Raw genomic sequence first — 17,299 nt, 5'->3', positions numbered from 1 at the left:
AAGAGAGTGTGTTCGCCATATAAGTAGTTACCATTTCAGACATACATAACACATGGGCTGAAAATGACCGGGCCTAACAAAGAAAACACGGGTTTTGTTGTTCAAAATTGGTTTATTCATAATATAATCTCCATCAAAAACAACAGAATCATTCCAGCGCCGCTCTAACATTACAATACTGTTTAGAATCATCAACAAGTTTCCAGAGAATGTGAATGAATTATGATTCTTATTAACATTCTCTGGTGTTATGGTCTCGTTTGGAAGTGCACTGTCTTTTGCATCATTGGTTGCTCTACGACCACGTTTGAAGTCAACAAACCAACGCTTTATTATGGTTACTGACGGTGCAGAATCCATATAACACTTTTCAAGCCCTCAAGGTGAATTCAATAAAACTAGTGCCATCTATGTTTGAGACCCGGTCATTTTCAGCCCAAGTGTGATTTATGCACAAAGTACAAGTTTCAAAGTACTCCGCTGATTCAACACTAGTACTACTACTGTTCCAACATAAAAGTACCTTTCAATACTATATATTCCAAGAAATGTTGCAAATGTTCAATGAAAATTGCAGGCTACTAATATCCAAACGAACAGCTGTGTATAGGCCAGGTGAAAATTATGAAAGAAATTTATCTAAGAGTAAAACAAAACTTAAAGGAAGAGAATATTTAGAAGGTATTATGGGATACAGTAGAAAATTTTGTATTTTGAATTATTAAAAAAATCGTACGCATTCATCGAAAATGTAAGAATCGCAAAAATTTGGAGTGACTTCTAACAATGGTTCCAAAAATTTCAATAACTGTAAAATTTAATTTCCACTCTTAACCAAATGACTTGTTCAAATTTTGTTGTCTACACATACATATATAATAATTACCCTAACCTAAGCCTAGGGTTATCATTAGTTTATCTTATCAATACTACATGTATCGATGTATTTGCTAAAATGAAATTGAAAGTTTTATTACAAACAATAAAGACTGCATGTACTTCAGTGTTTCCATGCCACAAAATAAAACAAAATCGATAGATAAAGAACTAAATATTATGGTAAAGTAAATTGATTGATAACAAAATATTAGATCAATAAAATTGCTGCGCTACCCTATATGTTTTCGACGAGTCCACAATTACCTTGACAGTAGTGTTTTCTTTTGACTTTCTTCAGCACAACAGGGTGTAGCCAAGCTCTTTCCAACATTTCTTTTTATGCCACCAAAAGCATTAATTTTAAATGATTTATGTTACTACATAAATGGTGCGTTAGGTTCCAAACCTTCGAAATGGGCCTGTGCATAGTAATGTCAAAAAAGCTTTAGAACTCGAGTGTCATTGCGCTTTTGAGAAAAGGTAATAGGTCATGAGGTAGATATGAATAATACCTATATAATATGTAGATGTAATTGCATTTCATTTAGTACGAAGATACTCTCTCTGAGAGCTTTATTGGCAGCTAAAAAGGTATGAGAAGAATACTTGTCAATGTAAAACATTAAGAACTTGGCCGATCGGTTGCAACACTAGGGAGACTTGGGGTTCAAATCTAAATGAAGTATAAGGTATAGTAAAAATAAATATATTATTTTTCTAATAAATAGCCTTAGTAATCTGTAACTCGCGTTGTGATCGGATTACTTTATATTGCATTAGAAAGATAAGATATCGTACTACAACATACTTCCAAGGCAGTTTTGTGCTTGACTCATTATAGTTTTGGTTTCGTCATGCGCAATTTCGTTTTCGTCGATTGAAGAGCCAATGGAAATCGTCGAGTCTGATCATCATGTAGGCACTGTTTCCATTACTCAAGAACTAAAATTACATAAAAATAAAAATAAAAAATTTTTGGAACCATTTAGGTTGGATACAAAATGAGGTCTCTTATGACAACGTCAAGAGACTGTCAGCAATTGGACCCTGTAAATAAATCAATTGCCCAGAGACGACCAGCTTTGGCCAGTAAAAGAGGAATTGTGTTTCATTAAAATATCGCCAGGCCACACAGATCGACTCGCCAGAAACTCCGGAAGCTTGGTTGGGAAGTTCTTATGCAAACAACTTATAGTCCGGAACTAGCACCAAGTGATTACTACTTGTTTCTGTCTATGGCAAATGATTTTGTTGGTGAAAAATTCACCTCTAAACAAGCTTATGAAAATCGACAATCTTAGTTTTTGAAGTGACTAAATAATCATCCCTTTTAATATTTTAGAAAAAAGAGTATAGAAAGTAATATTCAAACACAAAAAAAAATATTTTAAGAATTGCTTATTTGACAACAACAGCAGACACAATATGAACTCAAACCTTATTTTAAATTGGAGAATATAACTCAAATATCAGTTTTAAATTATAATAAAAAAACTTTTTATTTGAAATGTTTGCTTAACTAATTTAGTTATCCAAATATTTGTCATTCTGGGCCAATATGTGTAAGCATGCCAAGTATGTCGATTGCGTGATCGCCAACACAAAGCAACTCAAAAATAACTAAAAGCGTTCTAAACAAATAAAAAGACAACAAGTTCAAAAATATGAAAAAAATTAAATAGATACTCATAACAGGCCACATTAGCATTTAAATCGTCAACACTTGCTATTGTTTGCAAAAGAAAACAAACTTCAGTACGTTTGGCGCACCCGAAATCAAATGTTGTAACCACCAACAAATGTGAGGTGATAAAACAAGTGTGCTTTATTCGCGCGCCTCAACAGGTAGCGCCAACTACAAAAGATTTTTCAGTTTTGTTTTTGTTTTGTCTTAAAAAAAAAAATAAATAAATAACCAAACGTACAGTGTGTAAACATGAAAGAATAACAATAGTGGGGAGATAAACGCAACAACAAAAAAAGTAAACATCCTAAGCATGACTGCAAGAAGTGTTAAAATCATGTTGTTGCTATATATGTATGTATGTGTATAACAACTATGTCAGTTGTGTGTATTTGTATGTATGTACATGTTGACAAGCAGGTTGTTGACGCTCTGATTAGGTATCTCATTGAGATTATGGAAATGAAAAAAATAATGAAAATTCGACAGCGAAGAGGTTATGATAAAGTAAAAGGTATATGTACCTTTATTTACTGATATTTATATACCAATAGAGAGAAATTCGTAATGAGATCATTTTTTACTAGAATAGAGCTTGAACAGAGTTTATTTAAGATAACAGCCAATATTTTACCAAAGTTAAAAGATGACTTTTCCAAAAACGTTTACGATGACAGCATTTGAGGAACTTTCTGTTGGAGTTTAATAGAGAATTATGATTTTTGGTGGCTTACCAGAGAGATTCGTAAAATTTAGATGATAGATAAACGTATCTGCTATAGTAAATTCAGATGTTGTAGTTAGACCTAACCTTCAATCGTTTCGTACAATTGGTTCGTGAGATGTATTATCTTAGATCATGGCTGAAGCCATTGAACGTGGTAAAAAATGAAAAAAATAGCAAACCAAAACACTGCATATTAGAATTTTTCACATAAATTTTGAGGTTATGTAAAAAAAGTGTAGATATTTTAATTACCAACAACTTTGCCATTTAACTTATTTCCATAGAGATTGTAGTTTTTCCGGAAATCGTGATTAAGCGCTTTGTACCTCCCGACCGCAGATCGACCGTAAATTACTTTTCCTTTAATTTTTGTTATATTCTCTACCTTTGCCAATTAGTTAAATCCAAATATTATTTTTTCGATTTTAAAAATTATCGACCATGATATACCTTGACCAAGAAAGTTAATATTTTGAAAGAGATCGATAATGAGGAATTCAGTGTGGCAAGAAACACAATTTTCTGATAAACGCGGCAGATACCAAAATGTAGTTTGATGAGATCTACTTGGGCTCTACACTAGACGGAGTCGAACCAAGCACACAAACGACCGATTCACTGTAACACCAACCAATTAATACAAGTAAGATGGAAAAATTGCATGCATTGAGTTGCTCATTACTTCCGGCTCCACGGTATTCCCAGATCAATAGAATGGTTGTTGACGAAAGAAATTAGCTACTACTCGTTGAGTTGAAGGATCACTCTAATGAGTGTATCGCTCTCGATAAATAATAAAATCGAAATTTGGTATAAAGCATGGGCTTTTCTCTAAAATGATACGTTCTTTTCGACATGTATGCTATGTCGCAACAATGCTTTAAGTGAATTCAAGCAATCTAGTTCTGAATTTTTTTCGGAACGATGCCTAGAAAATATGGGATTTTTTCACTTAATGTACATATGCTCGATTAAATTCAATTAAGCAGTTGCAGTGTCAATCAAATGAGAGAGAAAACGACTTCTTTGAGCTACATACAGATGTGAAAGTCCTTAAACAACCGATACTTTAATGCAGAGAGAGTTAGGGAAGAGCATGCTGGAATGGGTAACATCTAGCGGATGCATTATTATTGAACTCTATCACAGAAGCTCATTATGGGGAGACGCTAGTTTTTTAGCTGTGCGTTGCTTTCGTCGTTAGACTCACATATATTGAATAAATTTAGCAAAAGAGAATCAATCGTTTAATGAGCAAAGTAGCCACCAATGCCTATATAACATTTTGTTATGTGCATACTTGTATAGCTGTAGAATTTCTTGAACAAACATGTAAATGTATGTAAAAATGCATGTGAAAAAATATTTCAACTAGAGCAGCAGCTTGTTGCTAATTTATGAATAGCAACAACTTTATCAACACTTGCAACGGTGGCTGTGTCAAAAAAAAACCGGTTGTGGCGTTAGACGCCGATTCCCGGCTTCCCTCAAACCCACTCGAGTGCCCATATTTGCACATTCATATTTGTACATACGAGTAGATACATAGGTACATGTGTATGTAAGTGTACAACTTTTTGCCAGCGGGCGATAATATCTTTTTATTTCCTTTTCTTTTTTGTTTTTTGTTCTTCAATGTGTGATTGTAGGTTTAAGAATGTGAAATGTTTAAACGACCGCAACATTTTTATCATACACACGTACACGAATTCACCGTTAAACAAGTGGTTACATTTCTAGGCCAAACATTTATGAGAAAAAAATGCAGATCGTAAATCACAAAGATATAATTATTCTTACAACAATGCAGTCGGAAAACGACCACGGTGTCTTGCCATTTTCAAAGTAGTTAAGTTTTTAAAATAAGTTAACAAAGGTAAGTGAATATATAATATACAAATTGTAAGAAATATCATAATACAGTTTGAATATATGTACAATATGTATATATGTTTAAAGATAATGATTAGAACGCAAATATTTTTACTATCTTTTGAGAAACTGAAGGATATTATCTCATCAAATAAGTTCCGGACTATTTGGAAAAGTTTACTCTAATTTTTATTACAAATACCATATTTGTAACGCCTGCAAACAGATTAGGCTATTTTTATAGTTCTTGTTGTTGTTGTAGCGGCCAAAATTTTTAAGGAATGCTGCTGACTTTTCAATCCCGGCTGAGAACAGTATGACAGTCAAGCTTTTTGGGTCAGCAAAAAGGTCAACGATTAATACCTACAACAAAGTAGGCCTAGAACGTAGAAAGACTTTTTGTTTAAAAATAGGCGGAGAGAATCATATAAAATTTTGTAAAAAGTCTAAAACAGATTTTTAAACTAATATTTATTGGACTAAAAAGTTTTTAGTGGGTATGAAGAGACTGAGCCAATTTCGAAGCACATACTCGTTGGCATTTGCTACGAAAATGGTATCGAGTTTGAATATTCTTATATATGGTCAGTGTCCCCATTGCGATGACAATTATTTTGAACAACAATTTTATTATTTTATAGTCTGCGAGTATATTATAGTGTAGAAATAGAAATAAATCGTTTTTTTTTTATTTCCAAAGTTTAACTATTCAAGAATATGTCTACAAGAAGATTTTTTAATATTCAAATTATTTGCGAAGATATAGGTATTTTGTCAAACTGGTTCAGCCAAAACTTAGACTGTGAAAAACTTTACGCGAAACTTAAAACGCGTTTTTCTCGAAACTGGGTTTTTCAAAACGATATTCACGATTTCCCAGGTTCTACTGGACAAATTTAACTAAAATTTTAAGAGAGTCTTCTATGTAGACTTTTCTATGTCTGGAATTATTGGTAAGCCTAAATTTCAATTCTGACGATTTTCAAAAAATTCGAAACCGTATCTGAAATTCATGACTCTAGACTAGATTATGCCCTTAAACGATAAGAACTTTTCAGCCTGGCTGGATAAAACCATAAATTAAAATATTTCTTTTCAAGCCTAAGTATGTATATAGTATATGTTTACATGTATAGAGGTTGTTTTAGAAAAAATTCAGGGTAGGGCAGAGTAATGAGTCAGCAACAAAATCAACAAGCGATAATATTACTAATATTGACTGAATATTAAGTGGGAAAGCTTTACTTATGTAATTAGGCTTCATTAAGATTGTAATTAGTTATGCGACAGGTGATTCATTTGCACATCATGCCATTTTGAAATTTTACTTATTTACATATAAATATATATACATATAGTGCTTGTATATTAAACTAAAGTAAAGAACACTTGCATTTAAAGACATCTTCTACCATATATGGGAAAAATAATAATTTTGGAAAACTTTCAGATTTACCCTTGCGCTGGAAGCCATTTTAATTACCTTTCCACAAACGTATTACAAATATATAAAAATTGCTTTGGCCCGAAGTAGGTGTCACATTTTGATTCTCATTATTAAATATTCATATGCAATAACGTTTAGAAATAAATCGATACAGGTGACACTATAAATAAACAAATTTTACACACTAAATTTACTTAATTAAGTTGCTATTCGAAAGGCCTATTAGTAATTCGGAGTAGGATTTAAACTCGTAGGGAAAGCTAAGACGAGGAGAACCTCAATATACTTGTATGGTATATGTATACATATATATAAAATAAGTATAAAATTTTTATTATTTTTTCACCCAAAAGGAATCACCTATTGACTAAAAATGTCATAGAGAATTTTTGAGAATTCAATTATGCACGTCCCGAGTTATCGAACCATTTAAGATTACTTTTATCAATAGTTGATAAATACTTTTTTATTTTTTTACTAAGCTTCGTTCTCTCTCAGTCCAAGTAAATTTTTGCATGTTTATGAACATATGGAATTTAAAGTTTTTTTTCCCAACGCTCAGGTGATAAATGTTGGTCAAATGCCTTAGAATAAATTACCCACTTCCATGGGTATGCAGGTGTTCCACACGAAAAAAGGTATATTTCGTTATAATGAATAATGCTAAAGGCAAATACACACACAGTCACCTAAGTATGTATGTAAGCAACTGTATGTATGCAATTGTGTGACACATTGAGTGAGCGAACAAGTTTTTTACAATAATTGTGAACCACAAAATAAAAATAAATTACGTATAAAGTTTTAATTAAATTATGACGTAAATCGGATATGACACACTTTTATTTGTTATTTTTGCAAAAAATATATGAAAAAGGCACGAAAACAAACGTTTTTTTAAGAATTCCAGCAGACAGACTAAATGTGTAAATAAGTAGAAATAATATATGTAAGTCCAATTAAGATTAATATTCTCATAATTGATAGGAAAATCACATAAAGCTGATTAAGTAATTAAGTAAGAAGTTTTGCGGTCTGCAAAAAGTTAAATAATGTGTTTACAAACATAATAAACCTCAAATTACACTTCGGCCACTTTTTGCTAGACAGTTTTCCGTTCAAAAAATATCTTATATCAACAGTTAATTAAGTACGGGTCTTTTCAATAATGTATCTCCTCCAAAAATCGACATTCTTTCAAACATTACATCTCTATTCAAAATCGATTTTTTTTTTAAGTTTAACTATGGAAGAATATATTTACAAAAGGATTTCAAACTGGTTCGGCCGGAACTAAAATTTTAAACGCGTTTTTCCCAAAACTGTCTTTTTCAAAACGATACCTACGATTTCTCAGGTTTTATTGGACCGATTTACCTAAAGTTTTTAGAAAGTCTCTTTATAGACTTTTCTATGTCTGGAACTATACATATCCCCAAATTTAAATTTTAACTATTTTTAAATTCAAATTCAAAAGTCAATCGCCATTTCGTGAAAAAAAATATTTCCAATTTTCCATTTATGTGTTTTTCAAAAAATTAAGTTGAATTGTACCCAAAAATTTGATCGTTTTTGGCGATGTGTGTTTGTGATTACGAAAATCTGATCTGCTGATTCTTCGATCAGATCAGAAAAAATTTGATCGGATCATTTGTCTTTGAGTAATCACTCAAGCAAATTTGAAAAATGTAGTTTTCAAAAAAATTTGTTTTGACTAAGCAGCTAACCTTTTGAAGGTTGTAACTCGAAAACTATTTGAGATATCGATTTAACTTAATTTATGTTATATTTAAAGGTATATATAGTCTATTGATAAACTATTTTTTTATTTCACACTAAATGATAGAAATTCACACTAAATGAAAGATATCACAACATTTAGCGCCATCAAATATGACTGAATAAAGTGTACGCCAGGAAAACACTTGAGATCTCTCAGGGGTAATAGCAAGAGGCATTGTAAAAACTAGCTTAACTTTTATGAGAATATACTCAGAGATGAGGCATGGCTATGTACCTAAATACTGGTTCGAGTATTTGTCGATTAATCGATCGCTTCAAAAATGCATGTAACGTGTGTGGGTAGTTGTCAACAGCAGTGCTGCGCAACGAAGCGATCGTGACAGTGAATTAAATCTATTTACATACCTCTCTAAACACATATAAAGCATGGTATGTGTACATTCATGGAGTGCAAGCAATAAATTTTCAAAGTCGATTAACCGCTTTTTCTAAAGCTTTTTCTTTGCTTTTGTCATTTACGAATTAAACAGAGATGGGCAATGGAAAATCTGGTTTCTAAAAGCAACAAAAACAACAACTTATTTTATTCACTTAGAAATGAGCAGTTATTTTGTGCCTTCCGTTTTTCTATTTACTCACACGTTTTGGTCTACTACTCAAGCAATTTATTTATATCTCAAGCAAGCGGCTACAAATACGAGGGTTGTTCATGAAGTAAGGCGAATATGGAAGCTCGTCTTGATCATATACTAGTAAATTATCAATATTTCGATTTGGTTCTACATTTGTTTTTATGTCGAAAGTAATAGTTGCGATTAGAATAATTTATTTTTCTTAGAAATGAAGTAAGTACTCAAAACTCAAAGAAAACCGAAGAAATAAGAATGGCGAGCTCCCTATGCGCTATCCTACTTATCGAACTCCGCTTCCCTCCGACTCTTTCACATTTTGAAATCTAAAGAAAACTATGGTGAACTGCTAACACTAAAGTTTATGCACTGTTGGAAAGTGAGAAAAGAAGTTAATCTAAAATCGATGGATTTCACTTGGACAGTTCACTGTTGGAAGACGAATTTTTTAACTCCAATTTTTTTCATTACGTTGTAAGATTCTAAAGAAGAAACAAATTTGTCTTAAAATACGTTAAAATTGTAGCAGGCCTTTTTTATAAAGCATTCAATTTTCTACAAAATCTATGAAAAGACATATAATATTTTTCAAATCGTTGGAAGCGTGATATAAATTTTCCTATCTGATAATAAAAAAAAAAATAAAAAACTGCAAAGCGGAGGACTTTTCCGTTAAAATTAAGAGCTCATACTTGGAAAGACTTTCTTAGTGGTGACCAATTTTTCAGAGTACCAAGCGACAAAAAACATTCGTTTGTTTTGAATATATTATATTGTACATGAGCGGGTGTATTGTATTGAGTGTATTCTGAGCACACCTTGTATACATAATTATATGTATTTAAATACTATGTATAAGAATGTCAAATTACGGAATGTAGGCGGCTATTTAATGGTAATTTGACACGATTCCTTGGTTTCATAAATGAAAATATAAACAAATAAAATTGTTTGAACAAAGTCAGTGAATAACGCATAAAAAAACGAGTTTAACAGTAAATATTTGCAACAAAGGAACCATTTACAAAGACTTATAGAATTATAATTATATATTGTAGGTATATAACTGTAGATACTTAGACATTTAAGTATTTAGATCAGAAGAGCATATGTAGATATCATAAATTAGCGGCTAGTGGAGCATGAAAACAAACATAACGTAGACCTAGATCAAAAGTGGGGAAAAATTGTAGCTGAAAAATGTCAGCCCACACTTTAACTGTAAAATAATAAAAATATATATAATAGATAACTATGTACTTGTATATTTGTATGTATATATATTTATATGGTTTTTTTATTCTAATATTACTCATCCAGCCACTGTGTGATATATGTACATATTACAAACTCATTTCGCATTGGGCAATGAAAAATGACGTCAGTTAATTTTTATGATTTATGTGCGCTAGATTTGTAGATCACAAAATATTCGAACAAAATAAAAATACATATTATTTAGTACAATATATAAGTTTAGTATAAAAGTGTTTGTCAATTGTAGCAACGTCCAATTTTAAGTATATGATTCTTCTCTAAATCTTTGCAAACAAAGAAAATTGTTTGTATTTCTGTTGTGTTTGCATTGTTTGTTCTGCATTTGTTTACTTTCTATCGGCATTAAAAATATATTTCGAAGCAAAATGCAAAGTCGCAGCTACTTCTGGCCACAAGCCAAAATGCTAATAATAAACGCATAAAAAAGCACGTCGCGTTGCGCCACGAGGCACATTTAATACTTCATAGCAAGTGGCTGTAAACACCAGCTTCTTTAGTTGGAAAGTAAAAATAACAAAAGTTCGATTTGGCGCGTAGAAATTAAGCATGCCAGGGCAATTATTTAGCAAGTAAAAGTGAAAATAAAAATTTTAGTAGCTTTTATTGCGGCTATTTACGTCACTACAATGTGGCTGAAGGGCAAAAAATCTGGCGAGACTTTTTTAAAACCTAAATAATGTATTTATGTTAAATAAGAGCACTAATTAGTTTATTAAAAATCACTTAATTTTGTGCGTGACTATTGGCAGTTTCTGTAAATTGTTGAAAAATTAAATAACTATTTAAAAAAAATAAGTCATATATTTGATTACTTTCAACACTCCGTATAAGAGGTGACTAATCTCACTATGCTGCACTAGGTGGAGTTTACTACACCCCAATTATAAAAGATAGTAAAATCTGCAAAATTGATTTTTATGACTGTTAAATAACAATAAATAAATTTATATACATACTTATACATAATAGACTTTTGTCAATAAAATTACAAAAGCTTAGAGTTAAATTGTAACGATTATTTTTACCGCTGGGGTATCTTATACCCCACCTCGTATACGGAGGATTAAATACTTATAAAATTATACGACCAAAATTACTTCTCAGAGCTTTTTGATGCTACATTAGCGAGATTTCAGACGGTCGTCGGGCAACAGATAACTTATGCACATATCATCAATATTTCTGCCCTGAACAGGGTTTGTGACACCCAGAAGAAAACGTCAGAGACGCCATAAAATATATATTGTTACATTTCATACTCTCGTAAATCTTTTTTGCACATTATTTGCTTTAATTGGCAAAATGCGCGAAAGCCCGGATTCACTTTTTCGTTTTTTTTATACCCTAAACAGAGTATATAAAGTTTGTCATGATCAATGATCAGCGGGACTGAGTTGACTTCGCAAGGTCCGTCCGTCTGTTATGTCTGTATACTTATATGAGAGAACTAATTCCTCAGTTTTGTAGGTATCATGCCGAAATTTATAATACGTCCGTTTCTCCCTAAGAAGCTTATCATTTGTCGGAATCGCCCATATCGGACCACTATAGCATATAGCTGTCATACGAAGCAAACGGGTTAATCAAGCTCTTGTATGAAAAACTTTTTTATATGTGAAGGGTATTATAGCTTCGGTGCAACCAAAATGTTTTTTCTTGTTTTTATTAGTTTGGTTGCGCCCATCATAAACTTTCCCTACTGACTTTTCGCATTGCTTTTTTTTAGTACAACCTTCATATTCGCCCTAATTAAAATATAATTATATAATATATACATATGTGTATTCCCTCCTCCATATTATATGCATTATCACTTTAGAAATTATCTTTAGGCATACATTATTTCCCAAAAGTAACCCTATCACGTTAGGGCGTGAATGACCTCTTGCAAGAAGCATTTCGAATTTTCTAATATTCACACATGGGAGTGTTTATACATACATATGTACATATTTATTTATAATGGATAAAAATACATAGCATCGCCCGGCACACGCGCTCTCTGCCGAACCCCTCAAGCACACAGATAGCCAATTTTCCAATTAATATGCAAATTATGCACACGTACGCTTAAATAAAATGTTGGTAAAGCTAATTGGGGAGCAGAAAAAATACACAACGAAATAGAAAAGCGCTACGACAACAATATTATTCACAAAACTCCTACATAGTACTTGTATGTACATATATACATATAGCATAATAAATAACTTTCATATGAATAAATTCCCACTGCGTGAACTTTCCCTCCATAGAAACCGTTTAGGTGCGACCTGCTTGTAGAAATTTGGATTAAATTACTGTGTGGTTGTTTAAAAAATATATATTTTCCAATTTACTTACAATATTTAAAGTCGCAGGAAATATGTGAAAAAATAAAAAAAAATTAAATTAAATTATGTTTATTAAACAACATAAAATACATTAACTTCGGTTGAATCGAAGCTATAATACCCTTCACAAAAAGGTTCCTTACAAGAACTTGATTCGTTCAATCGTTCAGCTTGTAAGGCAGCTACATACAGGTTGGTTGGTCTCACCAAGAAATAGCACTACTAGCTCCAATTTTTTTCTCAAGTTGGTACACCTGTGGTGAGAACACACGCAAAGTTATAAGTCATACTGTCAATACTTGTAGTTAATTAATTCTTTGTTTACAAGCCATTTGAAGTTGATGTGTTAGAGTAATTTTTTAATATGGAGAAAATTGAATATCGCGCAGTGATTAGATGTTTTGTTTTGAAGGGTTTAAAAGCAAAGGAAATTTATGAACAATTGTAAGAAGTGTATAGGAGGTCCTCACCTGCAAAACGCAGCGTTGAATTTTGGACTGGTGAGGCGACCCACGCGACGGACGACCAAAAACCACAATCACACCAGAAATCATTGAACAAGTTCATAATATTGATAGCGAATATCCAAATGTGACTAAGTGTGAAATTGCTAATGCCATAAGCATCTCAGAAGAATGAGTACTCCATATTTTACATGAAGAATTACATTTAAACAAACTGTTTGAAAAGTTAGTGCCACACACGTTAACAATTCAACAAAAACTTGATCGAAAACAAATTTCTCAGCATAATTTGGAGCGTTTTAAGCAGAATAAAACCGATTTTTGCGTCATTTTATAACTATAGATGAGGCTTGGAGCTACCACCATGATGCTAAATTGAAACAAGAACGTTTACAGTTGACTGAAGCCGGTTGTTCAGCTCCAAAGCAGGTGAAGTTTCAAGCAAATAAGGTTATGGCATCGGTTTTTTGGGATGCAAAAAAAATTTTGTTGATTGATTATCTGCAGAAAGGTAAAACCATCAACTCTAAATATGATTGCAGGCTTTTGGATCAGCTGGATGAAAAAATTCGTGAGAAAAGACCTGGTTTGCAGCACAAAAAAATCATTTTTCATCAAGACAATGCACCTGCTCAAAAAGGTGTTTTAACAATGACAAAATTCCACGAACTATAGTACGAATTGCTTGAGCATCCACCGTAATCACCAGATTTGGCTCCCAGCAACTACTACTACATCATTGGAATAAGTGTATTGAAATTAGGGTAGATTATATTGAATAAAAAAATATATTTCGTACCAAAAACATTTTTTTCATTTTGACCTCAAAACTTTTCAACCAACCTGTAGATATGTATGTGCTATCGAAATTCGATTTACTCTTCAAATAAAAAAGTTTTCCATACAAGCTGTTCCGAAATCTAAGCAGTTTTTGGGGGAGAAAAGGACGTTTGTAAAATTTCAGATCGATAACTCAAAAACGGAGAGACTAATTCGTGTATATATATATATATGTATATATATGTATATACAGACAGCCAGACTAAATCAACTCAAGTCATCATGCTGATCATTTATGTATATATTTTATAGGGTCTCCGACATTTCCTTTTGGGTGTTACAAATTTCGTGGCAAACTTAATATACCCTGTTAAGGGTATAATTAACATCTCTTTCCAAATATAATATAAAAAGTAAAATTCGATATGGATGTAGCGAAAATTAAAGTTGAATAATTTCTTAATACAAATATGGCAACACTTGAAATTTTCAGACATATTTTTTAGCAACAGAAACGTGATTTGGTGCTTATTAGTAACTTATGGTTGTAATAAGTGCGCAATCGGTGTGTGTGGCTTTTATGACCGTAATTATGGTATCAAGAGACATAATGAAATGAAATATTGAAAGTAAATAATATAATTAGTAAAAGTGACCAATTCGAATAAAGAATATCATTTAAATAATTGATTGTACAAAGTCCCTAAGTCAAGTCAAGCAAGTTAAAATCCAACTGTCAAAAGTCAAAAAACAGTCAAAATTGGCGTAGGCTTCGACAAAACAAAAACTAGTGCAAAGATTTTTAACTAACATATAACATTTTCTAACTTTTCGAAAATTAATTTTTGGAATGTTGAAACTTTTTAAATTCTATAGACAAGTCACATTACAAATATTTTTTTTCTAGAAGCCAAAGTTATGCTAATTAAACCTGCAACAAAACCTTTGAAAATTCATTCCACAAATGTTAAAAAAATGTTAAATCAGTTGGATGATCTTAAAATGAAGTTTATCGAGATGCATATTTTTAGGTTTGCTGGCGTGGTCCAAATGTAAAACACATTTTGTTATTTGATAGTTGGCTATTTAGCTGTCAATCAGTAAAAAAAAGTTTTTTGATCGGTTGCGTAATTTTCGTTTGGCGTTCGTTGAAAAATGGAAGATCAAAAGAAACGTTTTCGTCATATTTTGCTTTTTTATTTTCGCAAAGGGAAAAACGCATCGCAAGCTCACAAAAAGTTATGTGCTGTTTATGGCGACGAAGCCAAAAAAGAACGGCAATGTCAAAATTGGTTTGCCTAATTTCCTTCTGGTGATTTTTCACTCAAATATGAAAAACGCTATGATCGTCCAGTTGAAGTTGATGACGACCTAATCAAAGCAATAAACGATTCGGATCATCACAGTACAACACGTGAGATTGCAGAGAAGCTTCAAGTATCACATACATGCATTGAAAATCACTTAAAACAACTTGGCCATGTTCAAAGACTCGATACATGGGTTCCTCACGAACTGAAAAAACGCATTTAACGCAACGCATTTACAGCGGCGATTTTTTTAAGAAACGTAATGAAAATTACCCATTTTTAAAACGAATGATAACTGGCGATGAAAAATGGGTTGTTTACAACAATATCGAGCGGAAAAGATCGTGGAGTAGGCCAGGTGAACCAGCTCAAACAACATCAAAAGCTGGTATTCATCAAAAGAATACAATAATATCAAGATGTTGGATATGCCAAATCATATATAAATATTTAGGATGACGAAAACTCTGTGTAAAATAATTGACCCGCGAACTTATAATCAACTAAAAACAATTATGTATTTATGATTCTTAGCAGCATTTGGAACTTCCACGTATTTATCTTTATTTGAAAAACAGTAAAAAACGATTGCAACCTTATAACCTTCTACGTAATAGTCAACCAAACAACCTTGACTTGTTCTCACAAAACCTCACCTAATTAACCTCCATATATTAAACGCTCTAATCTTGTTGGCGATTGATGGATCTGGTAGTCTCAGCAAAGATTAAAATCAACATACTTTTCATCGTACATCATGCAGTAATAATATAATATTAACTTGCTACTTGAGCAGCTTCAATAATAGTTAATTGCACTGTACAAATTGAAAATTATGCCAGCTCATAAAAATGGCATACAAATTTTTAATGTTTTAATTTTTTGAATTACACAACAGTTCCAAATGCAAAAAAATTACCCATTCAACTCGCATTGACCTACCGTTACTAGCAGCACTTCATTCAAAACAAATTCGTTTTATACGCATAAAACTAAGAAGAAGAGAGATTTATGTTATCAAATGGCGAAAAACAAAAAAAATTATAAAATATTTAAACGACTCTGTATGCCTTAAAAACGAATTGCACATAATTGTCGCTCTCCCACACAAATACACACATACACACACTCACCTAAAAATATCTAACAACGCCAGTGGGAGAGGCGTTTGCACTTATGGCGTAGTCTGACTGGTTTGTAGAGCCAAAAGCAAGTGTGATCACCCACATGCGCCAGCACGACGGGCGTGCAATTGACACAATTGCGACAAAAATAAATAAGCTGCAATATTTAAATAATATTAGAAAAACACAACTGACGAAAAAAACGGACAACTGCTCAACGATCTCTGAGTATAATAATCGCGGACTGGCGGTTTTCCAAAAATGTTGAAACAAGTTGCTACTACGGATTTCGAGGCAAAAAACTCATAATGCAAAAACTGAGATACTAAAGTATTGTATATTCTTTCTTAACAATTAATATCAACACGATTATGGAGAGACAGCGTTTGACCTTTTGCACTGGAATTTTAATTTTAAAATCTGTCAAAATTGAAAGCATCGTCTTTATCCGCATAATGAAACCAAATTTAACATCTGCGTAACGAGAATGAGCTCATAATTCGGAAAATGTATTCAAATGTAGAGTATTAAATAGTAATATAAAATTGTTACATCAAGCTTCGGGCTCTCTCGTGTTATTAATGTCAAATATCGTGGACTTTTTGAATATTAAATCATAAGCATAACCTGAGTCCATTTGAAACCTCTTTTTTAAACTCCTTTTACTTTTTTCTGAATACTCTTATAAAGTGCCAATACGATATTTTCTCGTGTGCATTTTGTGGTTACTGATCTATTGAGTTTTGGGCTGACAACAATCAGAAATCAGGAAGCTTTGAAACACCTAACACAAAATTCATTGATTTTCATTGCATTAAACAAATTTTTTTCTGAAAGAAACTTTTACAAACAAATAATTTTAAGATAAGACCTTTCCAGAAAGTAAAAATGTTATATTTACTGATTTTTTTTTTAATAGCTGCTCAGCTTTCACTAAATAACTTATTTGGACGAGTTGTTTGATAAAGTCGAGATAACATTTTATAAATATTTTAAGAGTGACACTTGGATAATAAGAGTTAATATTTG

The 17,299-nt window shown here is 32.0% G+C and overlaps 1 protein-coding gene across 4 annotated transcripts in view; it reads right to left on the bottom strand.

Moving 5' to 3' along the window:
* LOC106616321 (CKLF-like MARVEL transmembrane domain-containing protein 4) overlaps positions 1–17,299 on the bottom strand; it is a 52,381-nt gene that overhangs the window by 16,867 nt on the left and 18,215 nt on the right. The gene's annotated exons all lie outside the window — the stretch shown is intronic.

The sequence above is a fragment of the Bactrocera oleae genome, chromosome 5, assembly GCF_042242935.1.
Source record: "Bactrocera oleae isolate idBacOlea1 chromosome 5, idBacOlea1, whole genome shotgun sequence".
Lineage (NCBI taxonomy): Eukaryota > Metazoa > Arthropoda > Insecta > Diptera > Tephritidae > Bactrocera > Bactrocera oleae.
Note: the sequence above shows the minus strand (reverse complement) of the source record. Positions and strands in the feature narration are given on the sequence as shown.